Source organism: Oryctolagus cuniculus, chromosome 18, assembly GCF_051225735.1.
Source record: "Oryctolagus cuniculus isolate XC-2025 breed Fujian yellow rabbit chromosome 18, ASM5122573v1, whole genome shotgun sequence".
In the NCBI taxonomy this organism is placed as follows: Eukaryota; Metazoa; Chordata; class Mammalia; order Lagomorpha; family Leporidae; genus Oryctolagus; species Oryctolagus cuniculus.
The window spans coordinates 69,996,153-70,021,583 of NC_142884.1; the positions used below are offsets into that span (position 1 = coordinate 69,996,153).

The following is a 25,431-nucleotide window of genomic DNA, read 5'->3' on the forward strand; positions in this document are numbered from 1 at the left end:
GAAAGCAGCTACACAGAGAGGAATAAAACAAGTTTATGTTAAATTTCATTGTACCCCAAGCACCAACTATAAAATGTTCACAATCACAATAAACATTGAGAGGAAGGAGAGGCTGCTGAGTTCCTGGATGCCCCTCGGGGAGGAGAGGAGACTTAGCCTTGAGTTTTATTGGATGGGGCTCATTTGGGCACACAGCAAAGTGTCAGCTAAGCAGGCCAAGAACAGATGAAGCACGAGCGGAAGCTTGGAAAGCAAACTGAGCAGGTAAGGCTCAAGGTCAAAACACTCATAGCACAGAGAAGACGGCAAGCAAGGTGTGGAAGGTGAGGACAGAGGGACAGCGAGGCGAGCAGTGCCTCCAGTAGGGCCTGGTCCCAGCCCGCTTCCTCGAATCCGGCCAGAGGCCAGGCTCAGCTCCTCGGGGAGGCACCGTGTTGTATGCCTTCTGATAGCCACTAAATCTAGCACAGGCTTAACATGTAGAAGGCTTCCAAGAACAATTGAAGGATGAAAGGAGGTCACATACATGAAGGCATTTCAGCCGACACAGTGTGCACGACATCAAGGGGTTATTAATATTGATGAGGAGCCACTTTTCAAAGGAAACGTATACAGGACTCCTGAGAAAAGCACAATAAATTGAGGGTCTCTGGCAATCGTTAACACTGCTGTCAGAGGGCAGCAGGCATTTCCTTCTCAAAAACAATGAAGGGAAACCCATTCCCTGGGTTCCTGGTGCAACTGGGGATATTAAGCCAAGAGAAGAAGGGAAACCAGGGTCAACATGTGGTCCTTTTTGGATTCTGGAATCAAGGGACACACCCTGCCCTTCCCTCACAGCCCCCTCCAATAAGACAAGCAATAACTCAATTTAAGAAAGAAGTTTTACATTCACCAAACACTACGGTTCACTTTTAAATAATTTCTTTTCTTAAAGATTAATTTCTTTATTTGAAAGACAGAGTTAGAGAGGGAGGGAGAGACAGAGAGGTCTTCCAGCCACTGATTGACTTCCCAAATGGCCAGCCAGGCCAAAGTCAGGAGCCAGGAACTCCATTTAGATCTCCCACGCAGATGGCAGGGCACAGGCACTGGAGCCCTCTTACACTGCCTTCCCAGGCACAGTAAGAGCTCATATGGGATCCAGCATCACAGGAGGCAGCTTAACCCACTGCACCACGACACCAGCCCCTGTTCACTTTCAACTGCATGACACCACCAACCTTAAAGTCACACAAGAGTTCAAGTCCAGGTTCAGCTACTCACTTGCTCTGCCACAGTGCATGAATTACTGCGCTGTTCTGAGTCTTTCTAAGGGGATGAGACGGCAAAAGCGTCACCCAGCTCACAGAGCTCACGAGGACGACAGGAATGATGTATAGAGAAGCCTAATTGCCCTTGTGTAAATATCGCATCAGAGACAAAATGATCTCATTTCAAGGAGACATCAAAAGCCAAGAAGCTGATTTTCTGTCGAGTTGCAAATCCCACAAAGACTTCATCCAGGAGGTAAATTGGTTCTTGATATTCATCTATTTTCTGACTCCTCCTAAGTGCACTGTGTTGCTTTCGGGGGAGATCCATAGACACAGATTGCCCACAGCTGTCCCGACCACATGAAAGACCCAGGCACTCCCCAGTGACCTCCTGGCACAAGGCAGTCATTCATCAAGTGCTGGGAGCTCAGCACCAGACACACAGTGAAAGGTTAGCCCTCGGTTTTATTGCCTTGGTGTTAGCTTTCCCTGTCCACAGCCATTTGATCAGTACAAAGCTTTACACTGTTTACAAATGTTTGAGAGTCTTGGCCTTTTCTTCTTATTGACTTTTAGATACTTGCATCATTAATCTTTAATTTTCACTGGAAACTTCAGCTGGCCATGAAAATGAAATGTTGTCTTCTGCCCTGTGACTCCAAAGTCCTGATGGATTTTCTACCTCCTAAAAGGAGTCTAGATGGGGTGCAGTCACTTAGGGAGACAATTACCCTCACTCACTCTATGCAGAAGTCGAAAATGTTATTCTTGTGACTTGCATGCATACCTTGATACCAGCAATACTGTCTGGCCTATTGTGAGCTTTAAATAAAGGCAGTGATTTTTTAAATTTAGTTATGATTATTTCGACAATAAATGTCTTCAGCAAAAAAGAGTGTACGTCAAAGACAGAAAGTGCTCCTGAAGTAGATAACATTTTTTTATTGATAACTACCACAGAAATAGCAGAGCAGTGAAAGAAATAGCAAATGTCACTGTAGAATCTAAACTTCAGAGCATCCAACAAGAGTATGATACAAATTTGCTGCTTTCCTTAGAGTTACCATGCGAATGGGAAGAATAAGCTGCATGCTTTGGGGAAAAAAGAATTATTTTCTCCCAGATTTCTTTTAACTTATTTTCTAGAGCATCTCTGTCAAATGCAAAATTCTGTGAGGACGGCAAAGTTGTATTACTTAGCGAAAAGCTGGAGGACACATCCATGTTATTAAAAGTTCAATGTGATTTAATAATTTTAATTAAGATTTAACCACTCTTCCGCTTGTCTTACAACCATTGTTTTCCATTCATTTTTACTGTAAATACTTGAATAGTGACTGAAGAGTATCTTTGGGATGCCTCCCAGTCACACACACCAAAACTCTGGAAAGCTCGCCATCCTATCAGTAGCCCTAACCTCTAGGAAATCTAAGACTAACAAGTCCAACATTCCATGTGTGCTCATCCATCGACAGGTGCAGGTGTAGGCATGACACTGAGCTCCAGCGGCTCAATATACAAAAACGGTGCTGCTGGAAAGTAAGTAAAAGGGAAACCTATCAACATTTTACCCCAAGTTGCAATAGATTAGATGCTGCGAATATGTCGATAATAAATTCTGTAGCTGGTTTCTAAGACTATATGGTTAGTACTTCCTGCCTAATCAATGGAGCATCTTCCGGTCACCAGATGGGAGCCCTGCTATAGGAACATTCATGAACAATTATCTGTTACACCTAGAAGGCAGAGTAGACAGTGAGAGAGACAAGGAGAAAGGTCTTCCTTTGCCATTGGTTCACCCTCCAATGGCCACCACGGCCGGCGCACTGCGGCCTTTGCACCGCGCTGATCAGAAGCCAGGAGCCAGGTGCTCCTCCTGGTCTCCCATGGGGTGCAGGGCCCAAGGACTTGGGCCATCCTCCACTGCCCTCCCGGACCACAGCAGAGAGCTGGGCTGGAAGAGGGGCAACCGGGAAAGAATCCGGCACCCCGACCGGGACTAGAACCTGGTGTGCCGGCGCCGCAAGGTGGAGGATTAGCCGGAATAATTATTCTTATCAAGGGGATGATTGGTTGTTTTCCTCTTATCCCCACGAATGTGATACATTCATAGGTACTTTAGCAAGGAGATATAGATTCCTGATTTTGATGAGGTTTCTGTATAGTCCAGGAAGCAACAAATACGCAAAGACAATAAGCACACAACAATCTTTAGGGAGAGTTATTTCAGAGTGAATGCCTTGAAAGCCACAGATGGAAGTCTCCTTGGCTGGGGTGTCAGCATACTGCCTTCAGGGAACAGATATAAGCTCAAGGTTCGGCGTATGAGCATGTCTCAGAAAGCTGTAAGGAGGGATGGAGACAGACTTCTAGTACACCAGGGGGATAATTACAGAAATATCTGCACGGAGGAGATCACTGGAGGCAAGTGGAGCTAATACACGAGAGCACAGCCATGCTGGTTGGGGTGGGAGTCTTCAGGGCTTCATCCTATAGGCAAAGGAAAAGTCCTGTAATGATATAACAGCTGAAAACAATTCCCGCTGGCAGCTGCTGGTCTGATTACAATATGATCGAGAGATCACATCCTGTTTGGGGACAGGAAAGGAAAGTCACCTTAGGGAGCTGTCCTGTGAGTCTACATGAACAGAGAATAACATACAGACCAGCGGCACGTGTACAAGCGGAAACTCTTTGGGAAGAAAATAGAGGAGGTATAATCAACAGAACCTTGAGGTTATAAGAGTGTTGCAAGGGAGGCAATGCATCACAAAGAATAACCCTGATATCTTAAACTCACTTACTGGGACAGTTTCTGATAGAATCATGAGGAAAAAGGGAGTTGAGGACAAGAGCGAGTTTAGGGATGACAGCGGGCTAAAAATCCAGCTTGAGGTGCCCCGTGTTGAATGTACTGACACTTCCTAGATGGAATGAGTCGGCAGATGGCTGGAGACACTTGACTGGTGCTCGGGAAGCAGATAGAGGCCGGAAGTCAGTCAGTGGGAAGTGATGGACAAGCTTTACCCTTGGACGAGTTCCCTGAGGGAGAGCTGTTATGAAAAGTCAAATGCAGTCCTGGGAGAAACTTAAGTGATGTCCACACATGGGGATGAGAGGCAAATAAGTTCAGTATAAATAAAAAATCACCAACAAGTTAGGAGAAGAATGGATGCCTTGGAAAGGTGGGATCCCAGGATAGTTACCTTGGGAGATCTCTTATAGGTAGTGGTTTTGACACTTATCTTAGCTACAGGACCTTTCTGTCGATTGAAAATCCCCGTGGAAATTCTGTGTAGCAGTGCTGCTGTAGTGGGAGCCTGGAGACTTGAGGAACTCTCATCTCAGCCTTCCCACTCCTACCCAAAGCAGTCACTCCTACTGAAGGAGTGCTCAACCCCAAGACTCCCTAACACAAAGTTTTGAAAATCAATCTTCGGGGGCTGGCGCCAAGGCTCACTTGGTTAATCCTCCATCTGCAGCACTGACATCCCATATGGGTGCTGGGTTCTAGTCCCGGTTGCTCCTCTTCCAGCCCAGCTCTCTGCTGTGGCCCGGGAAGGCAGTGGAGGATGGCCCAAGTGCTTGGGCCCTGCACCTGCATGGGAGACCAGGAGGAAGCACCTGGCTCCTGGCTTCGGATGGATGCAGCACCGGCCGTAGCGGCCATTTGGAGGGTGAACCAACGGAAGGAAGACCTTTCTCTCTCTCTCTGTCTCTCTCTCACTGTCTAACTCTGTCTGTCAAGTAAATAAAAGAAAAAGAAAAAGAAAAGAAAATCAATGTTCCCTTCTGATGCTTTTTTATTATAAAATGAGGAATCTGGAAATTTTGTTTAAAAATGGGCAGGAACGTGAAGAACCATGAGCCGCATCTCCTGCCTTCTGGTTTCCAGCTCTTAACGGCCAGCAGCGCTTCTTAAAATGCCCAGGAGTCTGAGATGAGGAGTTGAGAATGGTGACTTGTGTGTGGAGGATGCAGGTCCATGTGAGCATACTGGGCTGGGGGTGGGGGGTTGGGGGAGAAAAGCTGCTTAGCCCCTAGATTGGCAGGGGTGCGAGTTACTGCCCTATGCCCAAAACACATCTTTCCATTACTTCCTCCAAGTCACCAGAGAAAAATTCATTCTGTATACCACTCATACTTTCCAAAATACGGCCACAACCATTATCTTATTCTGCCATCACAATGACTGGGTGAGAACAAGCGGGCCAGGTAATGTTACCATATTCACATTCTGCCCAGTGAGTCAGAGATATTAATTAACTTGTCTGAGATTGCATGCCTATCCTGCTCTAGCATTAGAATGAGAACCCAAGTCTTATAGCCTTCAAGTTCAGAGGTCTGTTTAGTATCCCTCACTTCCTCCTGCATCCCAGGAGCTACACAGCCAGCTATTCGTGTTCATGAATAAATAATAATAGCAGACGGTTCTCTGTCTTGCCTAAATTAACAACTGAGGATTTCTGGTTCCGGGTAACATGGAAGACACACATTCTACTGGGCCTCTCCCTCTGCTAGAACAATACAATGTGGACATGAGACAGGAAGCAGCTATCTCAAGACACTGAAGAGTAAGCAGTGGCACATGGGTAAGGGAAGATTACAAAGCACCACTGAGCTAGGGGCAGGTTTTCCAATTTTCTTTCCCCTGGTATACCTTGACCCGAACTTCACACACCAGATCTGGCAGTAAGCAACTGGGCAGAGAGAACAAAACTGCAGGACAGAAGTCACTGGGACATGGAAAGGTACTTTCTAATTCCAAAGAGACTACGTAAATCTCCATGTCATCTTCTTTATTCTGCATTTTTTTCTTTTTTAAAATGACATGTAAACGTTATAGGGACACATCTTGATGAGTTTGGGGATAAGCACAGACTTGTGGCCCCAGCAAGGCATATCCAGTATCTGCCACTTGCCTCTTATTTCTTTTACTGTGAGTAAAAAGAAGATTCCCTCAGGGAACCAGAAAACATTGAAGAAATGAATGAAACTAAAAAAACCCAAGAGAAAAAAACATACATGTTTTGTGAACATGGAGCTGACTTCTCTTACAGCCCATGCACTGATCTGATTCCATTCAGCTAATCTCACTGGCGCATCAAGGAACAAAACGTCCAGGACCCACAGTGGCCACTAGGTGGAGTATATGTAGGGCAGATCCAAATAGCATTGAAAAGGCTTTGAAAACTGTACAAATACTGGAATCTTAGCCTATAGAACATGATAGAATCTAGGGTCTGACTTCAAACAGGTCCACTGTCTTCTCCAAGGAAATCATCAACACTCTCAAAGGATTGCAGAAAGGCTGAGAGTCTCCTGACATAGCACCAAAAATGTCCAGGGTAGAACCTAAAATTACTGACCATACAAAAAACTAGGAAAATCTAAACGCAGATGGGAAGATACTATCCAGCTACCAACATTGACATAACACAGATGGTGGAATTATCTGACAAATATTTTTGCATAGCTAGTATGAAAAAAATGCTTGAGCAAGCAACTATAAATACTTTTGAAATCTAAGGGAAAATTGGATGTCTGCACAAAGACAAACAAGATATACAGAATCCAATAAAAATTTGAAAACTAAAAAACACAACTGAAATTAAAAACTGATTGGATAGTTTAAAAGTAGGGTGAAGAAAAAAGAAAGAAGCAGTGAATCTGAAGCCAGATGAATAGAAATTATCCAATCAAAAGTGAGAAAAAAGGATTGAAAACAATATGACAGAGAATCAGGAACCTATGTGATAATAACAAATGTTTGAACATTCATAAAATCAGAATCTCAGAAAGAATAGAAAATCCAATGCTAAAATATATTTGTGCTGTGAAAGCTGAAAACTTCCCAAATTTTGTTTAAAAAAAAAAACCCTAGCCTACAGATTCAGTAAGTGGAATAAACCTCAAACAGGATAGATACAAATAAATCCAGACCAAAAAGCATCATAATCCAATAGCTGAAAAAGAAAGCCAAAGATCAGACTCAATAGCGGAAGAGCCGTTCAAGTGACTGCAGATATACCATTAGAAACAATGGAGACCAGAAGAAAGTGGCACAACATTTTTTAAGTATAAAAATAAAAGAACTGTCAGGGGCCAGCACTGTGGCATAGCAGGTAAAGCCACCACCGGCAGTGCCAGCATCCCATATGGGTGCTGGTTTGAGACCCAGCTGCTCCACTTCCAATCCAGCTCTCTGCTGATGCACCTGGGAAAGCAGTGGAAGATGGTCCAAGTCCTGGGGCCCCTGCACCAATGTGGGAGATCCAGAAGAAGCTCCTGACTCCTGGGTTCAGAGCAGCTCTGCCCCAGCTGTTGCAGCCATTTGGGGAAAGAAGCAGCAGATGGAAGATCACTCTCTCTCTTTCTCTCTGCCTCTGTCTTTCAAGTAAATAAATCTTTTTTTTTTTTTTTGACAGGCAGAGTGGACAGTGAGAGAGAGAGACAGAGAGAAAGGTCTTCCTTTGCCGTTGGTTCACCGTCCAATGGCTGCCGAGGCTGGCGCGCTGCGGCCGGCGCACCGCGCTGATCCAATGGCAGGAGCCAGGTGCTTCTCCTGGTCTCCCATGGGGTGCAGGGCCCAAGCACTTGGGCCATCCTCCACTGCACTCCCTGGCCACAGCAGAGAGCTGGCCTGGAAGAGGGGTAACCGGGACAGAATCCGGCGCCCCGACCAGGACTAGAACCCGGTGTGCCAGCGCCGCAAGGCAGAGGATTAGCCCAGTGAGCCACGGCACCGGCTAAAGTAAATAAATCTTTAAAAAAAAAAAAAACTATCAGTTCAAATTCTATATCCAGCACAAATATCCTGCAGGAATAAAGGTGAAAAGAAGGCATGCTTAGAAGAAAAGAACTAAGAAAAACCACTCATGACTTGCCCTAAACAAATTCCTAAAGGAAGTGCTTCAGGAAGAAGGGAAATCATACCAGATAGGAAACTGAAACATTGATTATGAAGAAAGAGCAAAGCAACAAGTAAACATAACACACCATGCTTCTCTTTAGTGCTTCAAAATGCATTTGAGGACAGATAGACAAAGAAGGTGTTTCAAAAAGTCTGTGGGAGCAATGGAATTAAAAACTAAGTTTATTTTGGTTTGAAATTCATGCAGAGTTGTTCATAGCACGTACTTCCCACAAACTGAGCAGAGCTCTCTTGAATATGAGATGATTATAGCACAAAGGGGGAGGAGTAAAGAGATACTTGGAGTTCATTTCCAGTGGACAGTGACAAGCTCATTATCTACATCTTAGCCTCTAAAGCAACTACTTAAGAACTGCAGATATACAGTCAAGAACAGTACGGGACTTTTTAAAATGTTTAAAGAATGCAAAAGCAAGCAGGAGAAGGGAAACTAAAGCAGAGGTGGCCTCTATTTTCGTAACAACAGTTAAAGAAGCAAATCAGCATTTAAATTTTAGGATGAAACCCCTCACAGCATGTGAAGGACTAGGGTTGCTGACCCCTCCTGGTCAAGAGTGGCCTTGGTGAAGAGGTCCCCTTCAACTGAGAGGTCAGCAGACGGGACAGCCCGAGCAAAGACTCCAAAATGGGACAAGGATTGGGTGTTAAGGGGCTGAATGGGTATGTGAGCCTTGGTAGTGAGCGCCAAGCCTGCTAGGCGAAAGGTATGAAGGAGAAAGACTGTGCAAGGCCTTGCAGACCACAGTTCAAGTGTGGATTAGGCTCTAAGTGCAGTGAGAAGCTGCTCAGGTCTTGTGCTGGAAAAGGAAAGGGTTGTTCATGGCAAGCCCACCTACCCCTACTCAAGGTGGGGGGGTCCTGGGTAGAGCACACAAGTGCTGCCCCAGGATTGGGCTGAGAATCCCACAGCAGAACAAACAAGGACGTCTCGTCCCGGCCAAGAGCAGCCTCTCGTTGCCGTGACAGCTGAATGGTTAGCTTCCCTGGGCAGAAATCTGGATCACATCCAACAGTCAGATGCCTTATCTGAAAGGCGACAGCCCAAGTTTGATCTTTGGCCTAAGGGGAGAACTAAAAGGTGTTTATGTTTCAGAAATAATCAGAGTCAGACATCTCAAAATTAAAATTCTTTGTCAGGCTATCAATATTTATGAATGTGCAACGTTTCCAACAGCCCCATTCCACAATTTCCATGCATTGCAGGTTGTGAGATGTTTGACCTTGGTGATAGCATCATCTTCTACACAGCACATTTCTCACCTCACAGAGCGAAGTTTACTTTAAATCACGACCTCCCTTCCAGCCAAGGTACCTGTGTTCATTCATCTCTCTCCTTAAAATCTACCAGAGTGAGTTTTCTTCACGTAAAGAATTCGGAGAAGTAAATTACAGATTCCGCCGTATATAATCAATTACAACAAACCAAGAAGTGAAAAGCCGTGAATTTTTTTTTTTTTTTTGCATTTCATAAGTACAACTTTTGGAATATAGTGATTCTTCCCAGCATACTCACCCTCCCACCCACACTCCCACCCCTCCTCCTCCTCCACCATTCCCAGGCCCATTCTCCACCAAGACCCATTTTTGATTAACTTTATACACAGAAGATCATCTAAGTAAAGAGTTCAACAATTTTCACAGAAAAAAAAAGAAAAAAAAAAAACTCCTGTTCCTCAACAGTCAAGACAAGGGCTGTTGGCCGGCGCCACGGCTCACTAGGCTAATCCTCTGCCTGCAGCACCGGCACTCTGGGTTCTAGTCCCGTTTGCTCCTCTTCCAGTCCAGCTCTCTGCTGTGGCCTTGGAGTGCAGTGGAGGATGGCCCAAGTGCTTGGGCCCTGCACCTGCATGGGAGACCGAGAAGAAGCACCTGGCTCCTGGCTTCGGATCAGCACAGCCCGCCGGCTGTAGCAGCTATCTGGGTGGTGAACCAACGGAAGGAACCTTTCCCTTCTCTCTGTCTCTCTCTCTCACTGTCTAACGCTGCCTGTCAAAAAAAAAAAAAAAAAAAAAAAAAAAAAAAAAGACAAGGCCTGTTCAAAGTCTTTGGATCTCGAAGTTAATTTCACTTTTTTTTTTTTTAAGAAACTTAATTAACTTTAAAGAAGCACTCAAAAAATGATACATCTTTTGCAAGCACTTAGATATAACTATAACTTGTGAGACATAAGAACATCCTCCACTTAATACACTAAAAGAAACTAAGTCCTTGAGAATGAGTTTTATCATTAATTAAGGAAGCACCTAAGAAAACAAGCAATGAGCAATGGAGTTGGACATTTAGGCATAACTAAAATCTATGAGACATAAGCATATCCTCCACTTAATATACTAAAACAAAATAAATCTTTGAGGACAAATCTTACTCTTAACTCTCATAATACAGCTCTTTGAGGACAGAGGTCCTGCATAAGAAGTTAGTGCACAGTGACTCCTGTTATCAATTTAACAATTAACCACTCTTATGTATGATGTCAGTAATCACCCAAGGCTCTTGACATGAGCTGCCTGAGCTATGGAAGCCTTTTGAATCCTCAAACTCTGTCAATATTTAGACAAAGACATAAGCAAAGTGGAAGTTCTCTCCTCCCTTCAGAGAAAAGTACAGCCGTCTTTGATGACCAGTTCTTTCCACCGGGGTCTCACCCACTGAGGTCCCTCATGTAGGACATTTTTTGCCACAGTGTCTTGGCTTTCCATGCCTGAAATAAAGCCATGAATGTTGTAGACTACAGCTAATTTAGTTTGGAATGAAAGCAACATTTGATTTTAGAATAGCAGGTTTCTAGTTGTAGTTTGATATTAACTCATCACATGAACTTGCTCAAGTCTTGTTTAGATTCACAGTCTTCAGCTTTATTATCTGCAATGTAGTATTATCACTGTACCAATGCACATATCTATGTGTGTGTGTACACGTGTGCTCACGTAAGGACTGCGATTTCTCAAAGCAGAAGCAGAACTCAGGACAGGAATCGATGGGAATATGATTAACTAAGAGAGTGCCGTTTGATACAGACAGTAAGAGAAGAGAAGCAAGACAGCAAAGGGAAAGTGTCAAACAAGGATATGGTCTTGGTGAAGTCGAGCATTAGCCTGATGTCTGAGAGAAGAAAGAATGGGCCAGGAGCGAAGTCCATGAGCTGCATCTCAAAACAGCCCTTACCGTGGACCAACTGGACCGTTACTGGGCACCTAGATGCCCCTAAGTAGAGAGAGTAATTTCTGGGTGAAGAGGGTCCTTGCTGGTGACAAGAATTCTTTGAAGAGGAGGCCAGACATGTGCCCTTAACAGCCAACAACTATAGTGATTGAGGACCAGGAGTTCTGGACAGGGCACTACCACACATGTTGTGTGTATATATATATATGCATAAGGGTATATTGGTAATATGTGAGGGAAAATAAACACACACACACACACACACACACAGAAGGAATAGGAGGGAGGAGAAAAAGAAAAAGAAAAAAGGAGATTGACTTCTATTTTCTTCACTGGCTTGTGAGGTTATTATGAAAACAAAGTAATACTTAAGAAAATTGTAGAAACTCATGCCTCCTGCATTCCCAAATTAATCACAAGCTTTCTAGATTCCATCTTGCCACTTCCTTTGCATCTGAGTGCCTGCCCCATCCAGCAAAGTTCATCTGTGACTTCCAAGCTGCTATCTTTAAAAACTCCTGGTTCTGCACCCTTCCTCTGACTGTCCCACCTACCTCACTTGGTCATAGTGTTTGACGCTGTTGGTAAGGGCTGATAGCAACACCTGTGTAGAGTATTCACTTTGGAAATCCCAATGCCCTATTTACTATTCACATGACTTTTGGTAAAGTCAAGTCCTCTCTAAGCCTCCTTCTCTCTCCTGTGAATGATGCTACTGACCTCCAAAGTTTTGCTCCGTGTGAAAAAGTTCATATGCAACTATGGTTATGTGTGCTGTGACACATAACATCCTTGAACTATCAAACTCCACTAAGAAAGGAATGATTCCACTTGGATTTCAAGCAAACAAGAATGCATAAATCTTGCACCAACAGAATCTAGCATTGAAGAAAGGTGGGGCAGGGACATAAAAATGGGAGGGAAAAAACTGAATCCCAGGCCAGTAGCTGGACACAGCAAAAAACATGGGACCATTTTTAACTTCTATCTGCGCATACTGATTACTGGTCATACAATATTCTCTGGTTGTTGTGTCTAGAATTACATCCTGCCCTCCTCCCCCATTCTCCCAGAGGCAGTAATTCTGCCCTGTCCAACAGCTCCTTCCCAGGGCTCCCCAAACTAGACAAGGATGTCCTGTTTTCTAGATATGCCAGCCTGAAACCGGCTTTAATTCCAAAAGTCATAGAGGTCTTTTCTGGTAGTGAGGACAGTCTTTCTGTCATAGGCACACCAGGCTACTCCATGGTTGTCTGGTACCAGTTGGCATCCAGCCAGAAATGTTGGCACTATTTTTATTGTTATCCTCAGAACAACATTGCTTAGAACAATTCCATCTTAGTAGCTCAATTAATGGAAAAAATGAAGTTATAATCTATTCTGGTTACCTGTCATGGCATGCCAAGACACTCCAAAATGCTGTGAGTTAAAACAGCCATTTTATTATGTCTTACAGTTCTGTGGGTTGAGTTGGCTCAGCTGAATGTGTCGTCTGCTGGTCTTTCTTGGGCTTATTCCATGATATTGCAGTTCGATGGAAGAGGAGGCTGATGCCATCTGGAAATTTGACTGGGATGTCAGCTCTAGTCTTAGTGCAACTGTGACCCATGTGGCTGTTCCCACAGGGGAGACACACTTCGTACCTGATAGCTCAGGGATCCCGAATGAACACCAAAAGCGGAAAAAATTCCTTCCACATCTTAGTGGTAAAAACAGTCACAGGCCCAGCTCAGCTTTAAGACAAGACAAAGTAAGTTATACTTGTTGATGGAAAAAACAACATACCCATACAGGGAGGAGTCGCCTATTTTTATCCATGTCATTGCTCCCTCATTGGGGTTACTAGAGATATGTCAGCTCCCTGCCAAGCTCTGTCCCCTCTGTGAAAGCAGGAACTCTGTTCTGTTCACATTGTCCTACAGCCTAAGCAAGACATTTGGCCTACAGGAGACATACGATAAAGACATGCTAGTGAATGTAGGGGCTTGAATGGTGGTCTCCAGATAGGACATGTCCATTTTCTAACCGTAGAACTTGTCAATGTGACCCAATTTGGCAGGGTGTCTTTATAGATATAATTAGACTGACAGTCTCCAGATAACACTGTCATAGATTTAAAGAGGACCCTAAAACCCAAGGTATTCTTCTAAGAGAGAGGCAAAAACACAAGTCAAGGAATGCCAAGAATGGCCTGCAGCCCCTGGCGATCATGAGAGAGGCTTAGAACACATTCTCCCTCGGAGTGCTCAGAGGAAGGGACCCTGATGATGCCTGCACTTTGCACCTCTCGTGTCCAGGTATGAGAGAACAAATTGGTGTCACTCTAAGCCACCAAGTGTGTAGTAATTTTGTTTTTCAGCAGCCCTTGAAAAGAAAGAGAGTGAATGTATGAATGAGTAAGTAAATCTGCCTTTTTGGAAATCAACAAGGAAAATCTAAGTAGTATGAGTAAAAGACGCTGGAAACTAAATCGTGGCACTGATCTGTGTACTCAGTTCCAGTCTAGCCTCTGTCCCACTGGTAAGTCAGACCTGGAGCTGAAGAGGTGACATTGGCACTACACAGAAAGGTAGCACTGGGCAGTCCACATATATGAGGGCGGTGGGGAGCCCAGACTGAGGTCCTGGTGTGCGTGTGGCAGGGGAAAAGCCACTAAAATGAAAAGAAGCCGATCTGAGTTTCTGTAGCTTAGGTCAGGGTGACCCCCAAGGCTGAGCTGTCATTCAGGAACCAACGGGGAAAACCATATCCAGGCAGTGAACTCTAAGAACTCAGTTCTAAAAGGAACCCATGAACAGGATGCAACTTTGCCTGCATCTAGTTAACAGCACACATTGGCAGGAAGGTGGAAGATAACACTGGATAAGAAAAGGGGAACATGGGGTAAGACACGAATTTCTACATCTCCTGTTTCAAAACAACAAAAATCAAGCACCCAGAGCCCTGGGGAGCATCGGGTACCCGCATGTTTGCTGTCTGTACCCCGCCTTCCCACCATGCTTTTCCCATGATCTCATCAGTCAGGCTTGTGAAAAATGAGCTGGATATGATGGGAATCAGTGACCCGACATTCCCATACAACCTCAAACACATGCTGGCCACACCCTGTGCATACAGACACACCACACCTCCCAGGGAGCTGAGGGAGCCAGTCTTTGGAGACTTGACTGTGAGCACTGCAATTTTTTATCTGAAAATCTGAGTGCTTTCTGAGCTTTATATTTTTTCTGATTCAAAAAAAAAAAAAAAAAACACCTTTGCTGTTCTGCAGAACATCTCGTGTCACAGCTTTCCAGCCCTGAAAACAGCCTTGGAATTCTCGGGGTCCAATTACCTTTCCCAAAGGGAGTACTAGAAGGGATAAAGTCGTGAAAAATGATTATGCATTTCTGAATCTTTGGTGATAAGACAGCCCAAGGACAAGTTGGCCATACGCTTTCCTCTCTGAAAATGCCATTTCGAGATGCAACACCTCTCCTGCCTGTCCTATCTACAATAGCAAGCTAATCACGCTCTATTCAGAGTTCATTTTCTCTTGGATTCATAAAACCTGGTATTATATCTATTTTTGTACCATCTGTCTCCCTACAAAGTACGAATCTCACAAATGCCAAGACTCCATCTTCTTTACTGCCGTAACACATTAGATGATGCCTGGCACCTAGTAGGTACACATTGACACATAGCAGGTACACATTGTAATTAATTTATTCATAAAGCAAATAGTCAATCGAGTAGTAAACACTGCAGCATTTGCTTTGTGAAACTGTGCTATGTAAAGAGGAGGATTACCTCCCAGTATGATTGCAACTTGAATGCTACGGAGAACGAGGGCAATGAGAGCTCTAAATAAAGGACTAGTGAGAGCAGAGGGAAAACGTCCAGACAGACGAGCTGCAGCACCACCCCAAGCTAGCTGTCCTTAGTAGTGAACAGCAGTGGGTCACGCAACACTCCAGCACACCGCAGACTTGTGCGCCTCAGCTGTACTCCTGCGTTTTTTCTCATCTCCTGCTCTGCATTCTGAGAGATTATTTGAAAGGTCAAAGAACATTTCCTGGGCAGCATTTTGGCAGAGCAGATAAAGCCCCCACAGGTGACGCCAGCATCCCATATGATGTGGCTGCTCCACTTCCGATCCAGCTCCCTGCTTGTGTGCCTGTGAGAGTAGCAGAAGACGGCCCAAGTGCTTAGGCCCCTGCATCCATATGACAGACCCGGAAGAAGCTCTTGGCTCCTGGCTTTGGCCTGACCCAGCCCCGGCTGTTGCAGCCATCTGGGGAGTGAACCAGAGGATGGAAGATTCTCTCTCTCTCCCTCTCTCCCTCTCTTTCCCTCCCTCCCTCCCTCCCTCCCTCCCCCCAATCCCCTCCTCTCTATCACTAACTCTAACTCTGCCTTTCAAATAAATAAATATATCTTTTAAAGAAAATAGAGCATTTCTTTCTTTATGTCAACAGTAGTTTCAGTGTGAGGCAAACTACTCACACCTTAGGAAGCTTAAGCCTTGTGGTGCTTATCTTGCACCTTGTAGGTTGAGCAGCAACCATGGACTCCACCCACTAGACATCAGTAGCTCCCCAGCCTGAGGCCAGAGAACCAGAGATGTCTCCAAACCTTGCCAGGTGTCCACAGCAGGTAAAGTGTTTCCCAGTGAGAATCAGTGATGTGAGGGAACTCTATTTCTCCTCTTCTGTATAGCCTGTGATGTTTTTCAATAGCCATAATCAGGGGCCGACACTGTGGCTCAGTAGGTTAATCCTCCACCTGTGGTGCCAGCACCCTATATGGGTGCCAGTTCTAGTCCCGACTGCTCCTCTTCAGATCCAGCTTTCTGTTGTGGCCTGGGAAAGCAGCAGAGTGTGGCCCAAGTCGTTGGGCCCCTACACCCATGTGGGAGACCTGGAGGAAGCTCCTGGCTCCTGGCTTGAGATCGGCACAGCTCTGGCAGTTGCGGCCACTTTGGGAGTGAACAGTGGATGGAAGACCCTTCTCTCTGTCTCTCCCTTTCGTCTGTAACTCTATCTCTCAAATAAATAAATCAAATCTTTTTTAAAAAATACCCATAATCACTAATAGGATTAGGCTTTGCTGAAATTCCTTTATGGTCTTCGCTCTGCTTCTGTCCTCCAGGGCCAAATGTTCTGCTTGATTACCTGGGTCCCCCTCTACTGTGGATTTCTCTCACATCTGGTGGTCTTGACCCTGTACATTCCACAAATGCAGCTTTTAACAATTCACGTATGGCCGGCGCCGCGGCTCACTAGGCTAATGCTCCACCTGCAGCGCCGGCACACTGGGTTCTAGTCCCAGCTGCTCCTCTTCCAGTCCAGCTCTCTGCTGTGGCCTGGAAGAGCAGTGGAGGATGCCCCAAGTGCTTGGGCCCTGCACCCACATGGGAGACCAGGAGGAAGCACATGGTTCCTGGCTTCGGATCGGCGCAGCAGCAAGCTGGCTGTAGCGACCATTTGCGGGGTGAGCCAATGGAAAGGAAGACCTTTCTCTCTGTCTCTCTCTCTAACTCTGCCTGTCAAAAAAAAAATCACGTAGGTCACTGAAATGAGCTTCCGCTTCTGCAAGGGGGCCTCTCACTCCACGGCCCTCTGCCTCTAGAAAGAGGACAGGCCAGGAACGCGGGCCTCCTAGTGGGGCTTCACTCCAGGGTGGACATTCCAAAGCAGCAGTCAGATCAAGTACTTCCCTCCTCAAATCCAAACCCCCCTGCACCTCACTGCTGGGATCACTGTACCCCTATCACTTACCGCCAGTAACAAAGTCCCAGAGAGACTTTCCAGTGCTCACCTTTGTTCCTGCGTCCCCTCCAGCTCTCGCCTTCTGGAACCTGCAGAACCCAAGTCACATAAGTTTCTGAGGCTCCAGGGGAGAGTGCACTGCTTTGCCCCAGGTGTGTTCTCTCCCTTTCCTCCAAATATTCTTGATAGGTGATTGATAAACATTGTACATCCACACCAGGAAATACTGCACAGGCATGAAAAGGAGTAAGTGTTGATGCACTTTACAACATGGACAGACCTCAATGGATGGCACTCTGCAAACAGTAGCACCAGCATCCGCACCTTGGCTTTGACATGGTACAGGATGTTACAAGTGGAGAACACTGGATGAAAGGCAACTCCCTTCACGAATCTAAATGGAACTCCTTGTGCATTTTCTCACAACTTTCCATGAATCGGTAATTATGAGATTCTATCTGCATTTCCACCCCGGATACTCATGACCGTCTCTGATGGACTAGAAACCGGCTCCTGTTCTTGGACAGATAGGGTTTAGTTCCTTTCCAATCCTTTCGCCTGGACTCCTGGAGGAAAGGAAGTAGACTCAGTGTTGAATGTGTGTGCCACCAGCAGTCCTAAACTGGCAACAGTGATATATGTCTTCTGAATTAAGAGAAACATGAGGACTGAAAGCAGAGATTCATTCAGAAGGCCAGCTGAAGGGGCAAGCATTCGGCACAGTGGTTAAGCTGCTGCTTGGGATGCCTGCGTCCCATATCACAGTGCCTGGGCTCAAACCCAGGCCCTGCTTCCTGTCAACGATGGCTCAAGAGTTTGGGTTCCTGCCACCCACAGGAGAGACTAGGATAGAGTTCTGGTCTCCTGGTTTTGATTGGCTCAGCCTCAGCTGTTGTGGGCATTTAGGGAGTGAACCTCTGGGTGGAAGATTTCCGTCTCTCTCTCTTTTTTTTTTTTTTGACAGGCAGAAGACAGAGAGAGAGACAGAGAGAAAGGTCTTCCTTTTCCGTTGGTTCACCCTCCAATGACCGCTGCGGCCCGCGCGCTGCAGCCGGCGCACCGCGCTGATCTGAAGCCAGGAGCCAGGTGCTTCTCCTGGTCTCCCGTGCAGGTGCAGGACCCAAGCACTTGGGCCATCCTCCACTGCACTCCCGGGCCTCAGCAGAGAGCTGGCCTGGAAGAGGGGCAACCGGGACAGAATCCGGCACCCCAACCGGGACTAGAACCCGGTGTGCCGGTGCCACAGGAGGAGGATCAGCCTATTGAGCTGCAGTGCTGGCCCGTCTCTCTCTTTTTTAAAATTCATTTATTTACTTAGATGAAAGGAAGAGTTAGAGAGAGAGAGAAGGAGGGTCAGAAAGAAAGAGAGACAGAGACAGAGAAAGAATTTCAAGATATTCCATCTGTTGGGGGCTGGTGCTGTAGCACAGTGTGTTAAAACCCCAGCCTGAAGCACAGGTATCCCATATGGGTGCCGGTTCTAATCCCGGCTGCTCCTCTTCTGATCCAGCTCTCTGCTATGGCCTGGGAAAAGCTGTAAAAGATGGCCCAACTGTTTGGGTCCCTGCACCCATGTGGGAGAGCCAGGGAAGGCTCCTGGCTCCTGGCTTCAGATCAGCGCAGCTCCAGCCGTTGCAGCCATCTGGGGAGTGAACCAGCGGATGGAAGATCTCTCTCTCTGTCTCTACCTCTCTAACTCTGTCTTTCAAATAAATAAAAATAAATCTTTAAAAAAAAAAGATATTCCATCTGCTTGTTCATTACCCAGACGGCTGTAGCAGCCAGGGTTGGGCCAGGCTGAAGCCAGGAGCCAGGATTTCATCCAGGTCTCCCCAGTGGGTGGCAGGATACTAAGCACTTGGATCATCCTGCACTGGTTACCCAGGCATATTAGCAGGGAGCTGGGTCAGAAGCGGAACAACTGGGCCTCAAACCGACACCCATATGGGGTGCTAGCATGGCAGGCAGAGGAATAATCAGCCGCACCACAGTGCCAGCCCCTCTCTGCCTTTCAAATAAAATATATCAATAAATAAAAGTCAAAATTCCAGATTAAAATGAGCAAGAGGTAATGGAAGCAGTCAATATTTAGAAATATATTATTCATATATTCCCTTAGGAACTCTAAATTCTGACCTCCTTTCATAAAATAAGTAGACATGAAATATGCTTAGCTTTCTGTATGCCAATCCTATCTCAATAAACTGTTCAAACTGCCAAAGAGAGCTGTCAGGCAGCAGCAGCCACATTTTCAGAAAACTGTGTTTTAGACATCTACACAGCAAACCCCTGTGACCTAAGCGCCCTGCACAGCTCCCATTCAGAGCCGTGACCTGCACCTTCTGAGGAACACTGGGATCAGAATCACTGTTGTGTCTGCTGTGAGACTTCTACAGAGATACTGTGGGTTTTCTCCTCTGTGCTGTTGCTTTAAGAAGTGACTTTACAACAGTGTTTCTCAAAGTGAGGTTCCCCAGGTCAGCAGCATCAGAATCGCCCAGAACTTTCTAGAAGTGAAAACTCCCTGTCCATAATCAATCAGAAGCTCTGGCGATGGAGCCCAGAATTCTGCTATGAGCGGTCCTCCAGGAGTTTCCATCGCATGCTGGAGTTAAAGAATGGCTACCTTGGAACATAGTCACTATTTCTCCATTTTTTTCAACTGGCTGCAATAAAGAAGTGTTCTTATAGCAAAATAAAAAAAAATAAAAAATAAAAAAAAAAAAAACTATGTACTGATGGGAGGGAGTCCCTTATGGAGTTGTTTTCATTCCAACTTTCTGCAGCTGGGAACCTTGCATATTTTCACTCCCTGCCTCCTCACTCTCCTTCTCCCTGTGGCTGGTAGGAAACCCAGAGCCAAACCGGAAGCTCAGTCACGGTAAACAAATTAACCCACAGAGTCACCATATGGATTCCTTCTTCTTTCCTTGGCCCCATTTCTTATTTCTATTTTATTGGACTTTGCTCCTTGGGGAGAACAGAAAGCTTTAAATACAGTCAATAAATTTAAAAAAAAAATCCTCAACAACAGTGGCAACGTGTTCCTGCATGCTGCCGCATGTTATGAAATACCAATCATGCGATGTTAGCAGATATTAAACAGTTTCAAAAATAGACTACAGAGCACGAGCATCCAAATCTTGCCTAGAAAAAATATTTTCATGGGCAATTCCCAAGGACATTCTTACAAAACAGAATGGTTACTCTTTTTGTTTGCATGTAATGGAAAAGATTTTGACTTCCATTTATTTTTATTAGTATATTAGCCACTAGAGTTCTTTTGGCTGCTTGCCTTCAGGTAATATTTTCTCACTGGGACTGGTTTTTCATTTCTATCATCTTGAAAGTGACAGCATGTATTTCAGTTGTGTCCATTTTCCCTGTGTCAATAGACCAATACACTTCTCATTTGAAAAGATTCTCCTAAAATTACAATTCCCCTGAATGTGTTATAGTTGGGGGTTTTATCTGTGATGTGCTCTCATTTATCATTTAATAAGATGGTTAAATAAATGCTCATTTAAAGATTAAGTGAATACAACAGTAAAACAAATGAAATCTGGTCATTTGCAACAAAATGGAGGAATCTGGAACACATCATGCTGAGTGAATTAAGCCAGTCCCAAAGGGACAAATATCATATGTTCTCCCTGATCAGTGACAACTGAGCACCTAAAAGGAAACCTGTTGAAGTGAAATGGACACTATGAGAAAAATTACTTGATCAACCCTTGTCCTGACTGTTGAAGAACAACTTAACATTTTATTCCTTTTAGTATTTTTTTGTTCTACTTAATACCATTGGTTGAATTTTAATTAACACACAATTATTCTTAGGTGTTTAAATTTAACTGAAAAGTGATCCCTGTTAAATGTAAGAGTGGGAATAAGAGAGGGAGGAGATATACAATTCGGCACATGCTCAATCGGACTTACCCCTAATGGTAGAGCTAGAAATGTGCCAGGAGATTCCAATTCAATCCCATCAAGGCAGCAGGTACCAATGCCATCTCATTAGTCAAAGTGATCAGTTTCCATTCATAATTGACCATAATGATAGGATTAAGAGTCAAAGGGATCACATAAACAAGACTAGTGTCTGCTAATACTATCTGAAAGAATTAAAAAGGAGAGAACGATCCAACTTGGGAAGCAGGATACACAGCAGACTCATAGAACGGCAGATGTCCTAAACAGCACTCTGGCCTCAGAATCAGCCCTTAAGGCATTTGGATCTGGCTAAAAAGCCCATGAGAGTTTCTCAGGCATGGAATGCCAAGACACTGTGGCAAATAAATAAATAAATAAATAATAACCTAAATGAAAGATCTCTGTGAGTGAGATCCCAGTGGAAAGAACAGGCCATCAAAAAAGGAGTTACCTTTCTCTGAGGAGAGGAGAGAACTTCCACTTTGACTATGGCCTTGTCTAAATAAGATCGGAGTTGGTGAACTCAAGAGGCTTCCAAAGCCTTGGCAGCTCATGACAAGAACCTAGGGTGATTACTGACTCCATAAATGAGAAGAGTGTCAGTTGTTAAATCAACAACAGTAGTCACTGTGCACTTACTCCCCATGTAGGATCTCTGTCCTTAATGTGTTGTACTATGTGAATTAACGGTATAACTAGTACTCAAACAGTACTTTATACTTTGTGTTTCTGTGTGGGTGCAAACTGTTGAAATCTTTACTTAGTATATACTAAATTGCTCTTCTGTATATAAAGATAATTGAAAATGAATCTTGATGTGAATGGGATGGGAGAGGGAGTGGGAGATGGGATGGTTGCGGGTGGGAGGGAGGTTATGGGGGAGGAAAGCCACTATAACCCAAAAGTTGTACTTTGGAAATTTATATTTATTAAATAAGAGTTTAAAAAAGAAAATATATAAATATTAAGTTTTAACTAGAATGTATAATAAAAAAAGATTAAGTGAATATGGGGCTGGGGTTGTAGCATAGCGAGTAAAGCTGCCACCTGTAGTGCCAGCATCCCATATGGGCTCCAGTTCAAGTCCTGGCTGCTCCACTTCCAATCCAGCTCTCTGCTATGGCCTGGGAAAGCAGTAGAAGATGGTACAAGTCCTTGGGCCCCTACACCCCTGTGGGAGACCTGGAAGAAGCTCCAGGCTCCTGGCTTTGGAACTGCGCAACTCCGGCCATTAGGGCCACCTGGCGAGTGAACCAGTGGATGAAAGACCTCTTTCTTTCTCTGCCTTTGCTTCTGCCTCTCTATAACTCTGCCTTTCTAAGAAATAAATCAGTCTTTAAATAAACAAATAAAGATTAAGTGAATAACCACAACCATGAGCAGTAACCAACAGGTGTTTCTTGACTACCACTGCAGCTGATTTTTAGGTCTGAACTTAAGAGGATGGAGAAAAAGCACAAAACCCACCCTCTGAAGACTGACTGCATAGGCCCATTATGCCTCCAACCAGGATAGGCCAACTATGCCTCCAACGGACAGCTCCATTCCAGCCCCCTTCAAACCCCCACGATCCATGGAGAACTTACCCACTCGTTTCGTAGAGTCTACTCCAAACCAGGCCTCTGACAGCAGGCTGACTTCTGCTCTCAGTCAGCAACCACACCAAACATTCAAGCTGTCATCCAGCTGCCCATGAGCCCTACCACCTCTTGGTATCCCTGGATGCTCCATCTCCCAAGAGTCCCTCTGCATCAACACTGGAATGTCTTTAACCTCTGGTCTCTCTCCTGGAGCACACCCTGTCTCTTAGCTTCCTAGGGTTGCCATACCAAATCACCACTAACGCAGTGGCTCACAACACCACACATGTGTCACCTGGCAGTGCTCAAGGTTAGAAGTCTGAGAGCAGTCCCACCTACTGGGCAAAACTCACTGTTTTGGCATGGGTATATTGTTCGGCATAGACTCTAAAGGCGAATCTGTTTTCTCACCTCTCCCAGCTTCTAGGAACTGTCCACGTTTCATGACTCCTGATCAATCTGCAAAGCCAGTGTGTGCCCCAGGTGCAGAAGAGCATGTATTTCACAGAGTGACTGTGAACATGAGAAAATACATCAGTGTCTAGAACATAACAACAGAAAGGGTGTTGAAAGAATGAAAGCACAGGAGGCCGGCACTATGGTGTAGCCGGTAAAGCCACCTCTGCAGTACCTGCCGCCCACATGGGCGCCAGTTCGAGTCACAATTGCTCTATATCTGATTCAGCTCCCTGCTAATTGTTTTGGAAAGCAGCAGATGGCCCAAGTCCTTGGACTCCTGCACTTACATGGGAGACCAGAAGAAGCTCCTGCCTCCTGGCTTCGGATCAGCCCAACTCTGGCCGTTGTGGCCATTTGGGGTGTGAACCAGAAAATGGCAGATCCTGTTCCCCACCACCTGACCCATATATATATATATATATATATATATATATTTGTCCCTCTCTCTCTGTAGCTCTGTCTTTTGAATTAAATAAATCTTTAAAAAATGAAAGCATAAAGGAGTAGTAATAATAAAAACAATACGTAAACCTACGTTCTAGTGTACTAAGGTACTAAGCCTAGAGGCATAGCATCCTAGATCTGAAGGTATCTAAACAACATCAAATGGAGGATAAGGAGCTGAGGACCAGGGAAGGTAAATGTCACTCTTTGTAGAGCAGAAGTAAGTGTAAACCAGCACTGGATTAGAAGCCATGAGACCCCCACTGTCAACACCAGACAACCATTTGTCAGCATGGAGATGCCAAACAAGGGTGCCCAGTTCCCTCAAGACACAGCTGGCCCAGAGCCCATCTGTGTAGGTCAACAGGCCTTCTGGACACATGGCAGCTACTCTTCCTTCAGCTACTTCTAATCATTTTTTAAAATCGTATTTCAGGCCGGTACTGTGACATGGTGGGTAAAACCACTGCCTGAAGCACCAGCATCCTATATGGGCGTAGGTTCGATTCCTGGCTGCTTCTCTTCTGATCCTCTCTGCTATGGCCTGGGAAAGCAGTGGAAGATGGCCCAAGTCCTTGGGCCCTTGCACCCCCATGGGAGACCTGGAAGATGCTCCTGGCTCCTGGCTTCGGATAAACACAGCTCCATCCATTGCAGCCAATTGGGGAGTGAACCAGCAGATAGAAGCCCCTTCTCTTTCTGCCTCTGCTCTAACTCTTTCAAATAAAAATAAATAAATCTTAAAAAAAATCATGTTTTACCAAGGTTTCAGTGATACAATAAAAATATTCGTTAAGATACAAAGCAAGACAAGTACTTACACAATGATTACAGCAGGAATGACACAGAAATAAGCATTTCTGTTTGACCCAGATTTCAAGAACGTGGGTTTTCAAAATGAGTGCTTTCTTCACAGTGTCAGAAGTGTGTCTCCCAGCTCTTCCTGCCCCCATCAAGGGGACCTGTACTTCAGCCCACCACCACACTGCTATCAAACATTCTCTATCCTTCTAACAATGACCACCTCAGTAGCCAAGTCAATGGCTCATACACAAGAGTACTGCGCGAAGTTTGTGAAACTGGAGTCAAAATTTAAGTCTACTTTGATACAGAATTGTATTAAATCTATGCATAGGAGAGGCACTCAAGAGTTCACGAAAACACACACTGAAAAGTATGGGATTTTTTTTATTTATTTTTTATTTTTTTATTTTTATTTTTTTGACAGGCAGAGTGGACAGTGAGAGAGAGAGACAGAGAGAAAGGTCTTCCTTTGCCGTTGGTTCACCCTCCAATGGCCGCCGCGGCCGCGCACTGCGGCCGGCGCACCGCGCTGATCCGATGGCAGGAGCCAGGAGCCAGGTGCTTTTCCTGGTCTCCCATGGGGTGCAGGGCCCAAGCACTTGGGCCATCCTCCACTGCACTCCCTGGCCACAGCAGAGAGCTGGCCTGGAAGAGGGACAACCGGGACAGAATCCGGCGCCCCGACCGGGACTAGAACCCGGTGTGCCGGCGCCGCAAGGTGGAGGATTAGCCTAGTGAGCCGCGGCGCCGGCCGAAAAGTATGGGATTTTTAAAACTGCACCACAAGAAAGTTATCCTCTAGCCCACTTTTGCATGAACTTGCCGTAGTCTCCATTGTAAAAGTGAAGCACTGCCGTGAGGAACAAGAATTCCACACGTGCGACTCTGCACTTCCCGCAGCACCATCCTCAGCGTCACTCAGCCCAGATTCTCCAGCTCCCTGCCTTTTTCCTCTCAGTTAGCACTGCATTCATTATTCAGGCAAGCTCCTTTGTAATATAATTTCCTATCAAATTTTTAAAAACGCATCAGAAATTGTTACCCTAAGTAGGAACACAAGTCGAGTCTCTCCGAACCCACATTCCCCTAGATGCAATTAGTTTAAT

At 45.2% G+C, this 25,431-nt stretch overlaps 1 long non-coding RNA gene across 1 annotated transcript in view; it reads right to left on the minus strand.

Moving 5' to 3' along the window:
• Positions 1-25,431, minus strand: part of LOC149121025 (uncharacterized) — a 142,514-nt gene that overhangs the window by 4,250 nt on the left and 112,833 nt on the right. The window lies entirely within an intron of this gene.